Genomic DNA, 9804 nt, shown 5'->3' on the forward strand with positions numbered 1-9804 from the left:
CAAGCGCCTTTTTGTTCCCTCGGTCACACGCAATGATAGGTTCATGTAGACTTTATATCCGCAATGTCAAAGTAGTAGCTTTACTTTGCATAGTCTTTTCTTATTTTTGTATTTCAGTCTAAAATAATTTTTAAATCACTAACTGTTTCTTATGTAAATTTGTGCATTTTAGCCTTAGTAGGCTGCTTATGTGAGTATTTTAAGTTAACCCTATGACTTCCACCAGTGATCGGTACGTAAATTCTCCTCACGATTTCGATAAATGTCAGTCAGACAGGTGTTGAGAATGAAGAATATTGTCAGCTTAAAAGGTGTGATCTTGAACTAACACCAAATTCTCATGACTACCCAACAAAGAAATCAATGATATTAGTTAGGAGAATAAAGGTTTCGATCGTGGGAAGGAAAGAGTTAAATAAACTATCTTTTTATCTCCTTTACGTTTTTCATTCGTGTATTAGTTCTCCTATTTCATGGAGCTCCCTTTATTTGGAGAACCTATAACGTTGTATGGTTGAGGTTATTCATTCACTCTTCGGCTCGTGAAAGTCTTGTTGGTATGAAGTTTTCAACGCTTCGTAGCAGTCTGCATATGAAAAAGGTTTACGGTGTTGACAACTTGCTTGCATAATTTTTATTTCTTTCATATATGAGTGCAATGAAATTGTCATTCGTAGCTAGTTGCTAAAATTTTGTTGCGTTTATGTAGCTTTAAGGGTGTCATGAAAACAACGAACAATGAAACAGATAGTAATTATGGCAATGATTGTTTTACCTGCAAATGAGGTTTGTTTGCAATGGATGAGCATGACCGGACTCATTGTCATTTTGGTCGATCGCATGCATTTGGTAGGCGAATACAGAATCCTCAAAAATAATCTTATAATAAGCTGTTTTCCCAATCCCGTAATGCCATACGTTTTGAGGGCGTCTTTAAATAAATAAAATGCAAGTTATTTACTCTTGGGGCTGTATCATGCTTCAGTGAACTATTGTTTTAATGCAAATAACCTCCCATAATGAACTGTATTATGGGATTTGCGAATATTGAATGAGAAATTTAATAAGTTACATGCCATCTCCAAAGAGACCTTATTCACGATGGCCTCCATGTTCAATTTGCTAATATCATGCAAATTAGCTACACACTTTAAGGGGGCAAACAACACATGTTGAGGTTATAAAAGGTTATAACGAACAGATGATTCGTTTCACGTTCATTGAATGTTTATCACTTAAGTAGTAAACAGAATGATTACACAAGTTACTTCGATGTTTTTTTTTCAGTGAAAAATGAGCAGACAAAGAAGTAGAAAATTAAAATGTCAAAGCAATCAAATATGTAAAATTATTATAAAAGGTACTTAATTCTAAATTCTAAAATGTACTTTTAGCAATGTTATTTCAATATTTCGACGAGCCAATTTTCCGCAATTTGCCTTTTTTCCAATGTTTGCCCCCCAGCATAACACATGGCTAGTTTGCATGACCATTTGAAAACCAACATGGCGGCTTCGGGAATAAGGCCTATTTATCAGCAACCTAAATCTTAAGTAGTAGATAAAATATCAGCGGGAGATCTGTAAGGGTGTTTACAATGGCGAGCCGATGGCGAGCCATTGTAAACGTTCATACAGATCTCACGCGATTGTTTTATCGTACTTGTGAAATGGAACAATGGATTGTTTTGCGATTTAGTAATTGAATAGTCACTGATGAAGCGTGATTATGGCGACAGGCCGTTTTCGTTTTCCGAAAACCGAAAAGGAAGAAATGGCCTTGCTGTTTGAAGTAGTATCTAAAAATACGAAATGGGGAGTGAACGTTTTTACTGCCTGGCAAAACACGAGAATGAACAAAACAGTGCAACTGGAACACAAGGAAGAAACGGATTTGAGTCTTCCGATCTCGAGGACCTATATAGTACAACTTGAGCACATCTCTGCAGAGAGTTTTAACTTCTGGCTTGACAAACTTATTTGTGAAGTAGCGATATAAAATGACGAACGGTACCCTGCTAAGATGCTTCACCCGCTTGAATGATTGCGTTATTAACCGGAATTTAGCAGATGTTCATTGGGAAATGGCGTTCAACATACTAGGGAAAAGTGATACAAGATTAAACGACATTCTAGGATGTTTCAGGAAATTTGTGTTGCATGTGGTACCGGTCAGATGCCTTACCACTCGGCCACTGAACCAACCCCGCCATTCAGCCGAATTGGAAGGACCTTTAAATGGCAAGCTCTGAGGAGAATCGCACATTTTCTGCAGTGAGGATCGCGTCACTATGCTCAAGTTGATCAGCGATTCACAGTAAATTTCCCCCTATATATGAAATGATTGTGTAAGTTTGATATATATATATATATATATATTATATATTATATTATATATATATATTATATATATATATATATATATAGCTTGAATATCTGTAATGGTTGACCAAACGATAAACTCCCAACAGAAGGATCCAAAAGGATGCACGTTGTCTCCTCAGTTAGTATTTAAAGTTGCATATAAACTGGAGAGGAAGACAAAACTTCTCGAAGGTCCAGGAAATTTAATAAAAACGTTTCGGCCCTTCGGCCTTCCTCAGTTAAAATTTTAACAACTCTCTCTCTCTCTCTCTCTCTCTCTCTCTCTCTCTCTCTCTCTCTCTCTCTCTCTCTCTCTCTCTCTCTCTCTATATATATATATATAATAATCAATACAATGATTCTTTGTAGATTAAATGTTCGTTACAAGTACGTAAAATTCAAACGAACCAACAATATTATAGAGAACACAACTGAAATAACGGTAAAAGTTTAAAAGTGTAATGCTAAACTCACATGATCAGCTTGTTTGTTGAGTTTAGGTTTCAACCTGAACTCAACTATCATTGTATTGATAGTTATATATATATATATAAGAATTATCTTATAAAAATTTTAATGTTACACTCACTATGGCTGAAGATGATGTTTGAAACATCGAAACATGTTCCGAAAATTCAAAAGTATGGTTGTATTTTTTAAAATATTAAAACATTAAAAAAAAAAAAAGGGATGAAACCCGCCTCATGCAGGGTATCCATCAATTGCCTAAATGTGAATCACCCCTCTTATGGGGAAAAACATCTAACTGGTGAACATCCAACCAAATGCGTACTAAACGGGAACACCACTCTAAATGAGTAACTTGCGGGGCGTAAATGGAGGCCACCCGAAGAGGGCAAACCTTAGTGATAAAAGAAAAAAAACCTAACCTAATCAGTGCTTTAGGCCCATTGAACCCAAAAACAAACAATCTTTCAACTTTCACCTGGCAGTAAATTAAGATTTAACGAAAATCTAAACGCAAGGCAAGCATCGTAAACATTGCGCACCCACTGAAAACTGACGGTCTTCTCTTATACGAGACTTTTTGCCGCGGACTTAGCCTTTCAATAAAAGGTCACGTATCCTGGGTAGAGGGAGGAAGTACTTAACATATGGCCGGAACGAGCGTGAGCCGGAACGCAAGAAAAAAACCAGAAAACGGCTGAAGGTTATTCTAGAATAATCAGAGTGCCACAGCCACGGCAAGCTTCAAGATGGCGCACACACTGAACCACCAAATTCACTGGATAGCACAGCCAGTTGTCCCCGCGATTCCATTCCTGAGGCAAGACATCGACGCCATAAGTTCCTGGTGAAGCATACGTAGATTTAAAAAAGGCGTAGTTTGAGCGTTGTAGTGGGACGCGAAGCGATCAATTGTGTGAGGCCCCTCTGAGCGTCTAACAAACGAACAACAGAAGGATGCAAGGACCAATTGCAATCGTCTGGATCTACGAACAGACTCAACAAATCGGCTCTGTCGCTAAGAGGTCGAGGAATCCACTGGGCTTACAAAAAGGCTGCGTTCTCTAAGCACAGGTGAAAATTTTCAATGGCCAGAGTCTAAAGATGGCCTTTGGATCTAGCCAATGAGACTGCGAGCGGCGCTTCGGCTTTTGGTCTTAACAATTACCCATTTAGACTGAGGCAGGGTTGCGTATGAGCCAATACGTAGAGCATAGCTTTGAGCTCACCAAGCATGGAACTCTGGGCGGCGTCTTTGGGCGTCAGTTCACCTTTTTACTGATTCTTCACATCCCAGACAACTTTCTACCTCCTTCAGCTTACAGTTTCTCATCTTGGTGCAACCTCGTTCCCAGGGTCTCTCATCTTAAGGCCTGGGGCGAGCCGGGCGTTAAAATGAGAGACCCTGGGAACGAGGTTGATTTTGGCGCAATATTATGATGCCACAATTACAAGTGATGTTAGCTTTTGGGCACATTTGATTGTGTGCCTGGGTCTCACTTCTTTTCACACACGTTTGGCACTGAGAACATGTTCCTTCAATTTTTTGGCACAACACAGTCACGTGCTGCTGGATTGCAGGCAGTGGCACATCATTGTTGCAACCTTTACAAGTTACTTTCACTTCAGCGAGTAACTGTTCTGCAAATATATTTCGGCAGAATCCGTTCCTCGGCTGCCTGCACATATGACAATTCCGCGACCCATTTTGCTCGAGCCTTTCCGCGCAGTGTCCACAAACGGTATGGCCACATGGGTTACAGATCTTCAGGTTTACCAAGGGATACGCACTTCGTGAAAAAAAAAAACGAAAAAAACAATTTCTCTGGGTCAATATAAGTTCCAAGGAGCAAGTAAAGAACGAAGATATTGTAACTTACCATATTTCACATGTGAACTCTTTTGGAATGTTAGTTACATTAACACATTCAAAATAATTTTGGATGGACGACATGTTTGATCCGACACTCTTGTGGGCGGTGTGACAATGCTTCAACTTTGCGCCCCAGATAAAAAAAATCACTCCTTGTTTGGGACAAATGTGCATGCAAACGATATTTAATACTCTGCTTGTGTTGTCATTTCCGGCGATGATTAATGCACTAAACGAGCCAGCTGTAATTTCTACCTTCACCGTAAAAGAATGAATCCTCTAGCTATGTCAAATCTTGCAAACGGTCCTGTAAGCGATCTAATACAGTGGCTTCAAGCAGAACGTCCCCTTAGATGTGTGCCCTTCAACCGACCTATGGATTTGAGTGACAGGAATCAAGGGCATGTCGACGGATACATATGGTTAGTTCATTCACCAATTTTCTTACAATGCATAGTACATAGTGTAGGGCGCATAAGTGTTATCGTGTATGAAGTAGACAATTTGTTTCGAAGTATACATACGGGCAAGGTCTATTGAAGTTACGATTATGAATTTCATTTTTTGGGGAACTTGATCAAGTGATACAATTGTGTACTAAATCTCTGTTAATTGTCATAATCTGTTTTCATTTCATTCTGTTTTCATGTTCTGAGTGTCGCAAGCGCAAGTCCCTTCGACGCACTGGAAGCGTTTTTGGAGAGCTTCCTAGAGTTCCTCTCGGTAAACTGTTACTATTACTGTATCTTTGGAGCGAACGTGAATTGCGTTCAACTGCAGCAAGTATGTTAAGTTTAACCAGAAACACAGTGCGAAACGTGTACGCTGTCTTGACAGAGGCACTACTGTGGCAAAGACTTGCCAGATTATTCCCATAGGCGGAAGAGTTTACATCCTAAAAAGTGATGAAAGTCAATTTAAGCACAAGTCAAAGGTAATTTATGTCATCTGGATCCCTACAATTACTAGTAGGGAGAAGGGGAGTATCAGCAGCGATATCAATCCTCCACGTGCACTTCGCTCTGCTAATAAAAATTTACTTATCGTTCCTAAAACACTCAACAAGACATACGGTGATAGAGCTTTCTACGCTGCCGCCCCCAAACTATGGAACAATTTGCCACAAGCAATTAGAGACTGCAACTCCATTACTTCATTTAAGTCAAATTTAAAAACTCATTTGTTTCGTAAACATTACAAGTTATAAACGTATCTTGTAGTTTATATATACACATTATTTTTACTTATATACATTAGTTTTAGAATTTTTTATGACCTGATAGTTTGTAAAGTATTGAAACTTGTTAAATACTTATTAAATTATTATTATTATTATTATTATCACAATTTTCAGTCGCGTTTTTAACACGATTATAGATTTAATAAAAACTTTTTTTTACGTCATAAACTGCTTACGCTTACTACTATCCTACATTCTTCGGTTGTATGCAAGGTATGTTTTAATGGATATCATTTTCTGCTTTGTTTATTTCACAGTATCAAAGAGGCCGCAGAGCAAGAAACGGCCATTGGTGGGTATTTAGCGTTTTGTGCACGGAATACACCCTTTGTAGGGGATATTTTCAGGTGGTGCAACGACGAGATAGAGCAACATTTTGTTGGATCTTACAAAGAATTCTGCTTTCAGGTACAGAGGTGCACACTGATGATTGGGCCGCCTACCGAAACTTGCAACTACACGTTGCCAACGTTTCTGTCCTTAGGGCGGTAGTTCACCAGGACAACTTTGTAGATCCTTTAACAGGAATACACACCCAAGAAGTTGAGTCTGCATGGGCAAGACTGAAGTATTACATTAAAAGAGAAAAACGTATCAGAGGTGGAGAAATTCAATATTTCCTTAATGAACAGATGTGGAGAGACTGGAGAGGTGAAGGAAATGTAAACATTAAATTGCGGTTGCAAATAGCTCGCTACAATCCCCTTTAACGGTTCGAGGGAGTTTTCAGTATCATGATATAGATGGCATAATTTTTGAAAACTAAAGGGGTTATGTCACGATATATTGACTTCACTGAAGATTGTTAAAGAATGTCTTTATTTCAATGCAGACATAAAGTTATGATGATGTTTGTCACAAGATATCTGAGACAGACTATTGCTGCAGAAGTCTATCCAATGTCTTCTGTTGAAATTTTGGCAAAAAAATTTACTATATAAAAATTACTCGCACATCCCATTTCACATTGGCAGAAATATTTTGTGCACAAGTAATGTGAGGTAATCGGGAATTCCTTCTGTGTTTTTTTTTTTTTTTTAATCAGAAAACAGAAAAATCATTGTAAAAACATAGCCCCTTATTAGAGAGTAGAAATTACATTGTGTTCAGTTGTCAAGCGCGTTCACGTGAAAGTGTTTCAAGGAATTTTATGAATACAACACGCAAATTTATTGTGCATAGATCCTGTAAAACCATTTGCGAAACAGGGATCAGTTTCTTCCAAAATGCTAGTCTTTTATCGTGAAACAATTGTATGAAGTTTCATTTCACAAAATGACTTCCCGTTAAAGTTTATTGCCCAGTCAATAGTTTTATTGAATGCTAACTGTTGTAAGTAGAGACTAAGGCTACTTCCACTTTCACAAAAATTGAAGTACAAACCGATTTGCTAGGGGCATTCCATTGTAATTCTCTAAGGGCGCGTTTTTTTATCCAAAATTCTGGAATAAGAATGACCAGAATGAAAAATGTGCGCGTTTTTCTATGCGGCATTCCTATTCCGGAATGGATAGAACGCCATTACACCATTCTGCTCCGAGGGGCAGAATGAACAGAATGTTGCGAATGAAAATCCAAGATGGCACACGGCGGAATGAGCGCTGCAGATTTAAATACGCCTCTACCGAGATGCAACTTGTTTTGCCTGGCACTTTTCTCAACAGCAACGGTGAATTAGTTCTTTTCTGATTTTAAAGCAATCCATTTTTAACTTTTATACTTCTGGAACTCGACAACTGAGGCCGGAATAAAACTCAACAGCTATTACACCTTCGGACATCTGCTTCCCTAATTTTCCGGTTAAACATGAAACGTTAGTGATGTATTGCTGTCTTTGTTAATTTAAACACAGGCAAATTATTTCTTAACTGTCAGGCTACCGAGATGCAACTTGTTTTGCCTGGCACTTTTCTCAACAGCAACGGTGAATTAGTTCTGTTCTCATTTTAAAGCAAACCATTTTGAAGTTTTATACTTCTGGAACTCGATAACTGAGGAATAAAACTCAACAGCTATATTACCGTGACCTTCGAGCATCTGCTTCCCTAATTCTCCGGTTAAACATGAAACGTCAAGGGCACCCAACGTCAATTTTCGGAAGATATCTGTTCGGAAGACGATTTCAGATTTAGAATTTTCGGAACATTTGTTCTGAAATTTCTTGCTTGCCTGCCTGTCCTAGGATTCTCGAACATCTAAAAAACGAAATAATTGCCCATTTTTAACGGATTTTTACCCTTAAAAGGTCACCTACAATTTTCGGGAGCCCTTTTTCTGGCTGAAATTTTCGAAAAGGTATTTTTTGATCCCTGTAATTTTCGGATCACTAGACTTTCAGCTAGGAAGTTCGAACAGATCAAAAAATTTTAGGGGATAAAGATATGCCTATATCTACCGTTTAAAAACCAAAATACGTTTAACAATGCTATGTTTAAGTGGTTTTGAACTATATTCTCGTTGGGTGCCCCTGAAACGTTGGTGATGTATTGGTGTATTTGTTAATTTAAACACAGGCAAACCATCTCTTAACTTTCAGGCTACCGAGATGCAACTTGTTTTGCCTAGCATGCACTTTTCTCAACAGCAACGGTGAATTGGTTCTTTTCTGATTTTAAAGCAAACCATTCTTAAGTGTTATACTTCTGGAACTCGATAACTGAGGCCGGAATAAAACTCAACAGCTATTACACCTTCGAATACCTGCTTCCCAAATTCTTTGGTTAAACATGAAACGTTAGTAATGTATTGGTGTCTTTGTTAATTTAAACACAGGCAAATTATTTCTTAACTGTCAGGCTACCGAGATGCAACTTCTTTTGCCTGGCACTTTTCTTAACCGCAACGGTGAAATAGTTCTTTTCTGATTTTAAAGCAATCCATTTTTAACTTTTATACTTCTGGAACTCGATAACTGAGGCCGGAATAAAACTCAACATCTATTACACCTTCGAACATCTGCTTCCCTTATTCTTTGGTTAAACATGAAACGTTAGTGATGAATTGGTGTCTTTGTTAATTTGAACACAGGCAAATTATTTCTTAACTGTCAGGCTACCGAGATGCAACTTGTTTTGCCTGGCATATACTTTTCTCAAAAGCCACGGTGAATTGGTTCTTTTCTGATTTTAAAGCAAACCAATCTTAAGTTTTATACTTGTGGGACTCGATAACTGAGGCCGGAATAAAACTCAACAGCTATTACACCTTCGAACATGTGCTTCCCTAATTTTCCGGTTAAACATGAAACGTTAGTGATGTATTAGTATATTTGTCGATTTAAACACAGGCAAATTATTTCTTAACTGTCAGGCAACCGAGATGCAACTCTCTTTTGCCTGGCATATACTTTTCTCAACAGCAACGATGAAAAAGTTCTTTTCTGATTTTAAAGCAATCCATTTTTAAGTTTTATACTTGTGGAACTCGATAACTGAGGCCGGAATAAAACTCAACAGCTGTTACACCTTCGTATATCTGCTTCCCTAATTCTTTGGTTAAACATGAAACGTTAGTGATGTATTGGTGTCTTTGTTAATTTAAACACAAGCAAATTATTTCTTAACTGTCAGGCTACCAAGATGCAATTTGTTTTGCATGGCACTTTTCTTAACCGCAACGGTGAATTAGTCCTTTTCTGATTTTAAAGCAATCCATTTTTAACTTTTATACTTCTGGAACTCGATAACTGAGGCCGGAATAAAGCTCAAAAGCTATTACACCTTCGAACATCTGCTTCCCTAATTCTTTGGTTAAATATGAAACCTTAGTGATGTATTGGTGTCTTTGTTAATTTAAACACAGTCAAATTATTTCTTAACTGTCAGGCTACCGAGATGCAAGTTGTTTTGCCTGGCACTTTT

At 38.0% G+C, this 9804-nt stretch overlaps 1 pseudogene; it reads left to right on the forward strand.

Annotated features, from left to right (window-relative positions):
* Positions 1-5489: 5489 nt before the first annotated feature.
* On the forward strand, positions 5490-6654 carry LOC138032797 (uncharacterized; annotated as a pseudogene).
* Positions 6655-9804: the final 3150 nt, after the last annotated feature.

Source organism: Montipora capricornis, chromosome 14 (assembly GCF_036669925.1).
Source record: "Montipora capricornis isolate CH-2021 chromosome 14, ASM3666992v2, whole genome shotgun sequence".
In the NCBI taxonomy this organism is placed as follows: Eukaryota; Metazoa; Cnidaria; class Anthozoa; order Scleractinia; family Acroporidae; genus Montipora; species Montipora capricornis.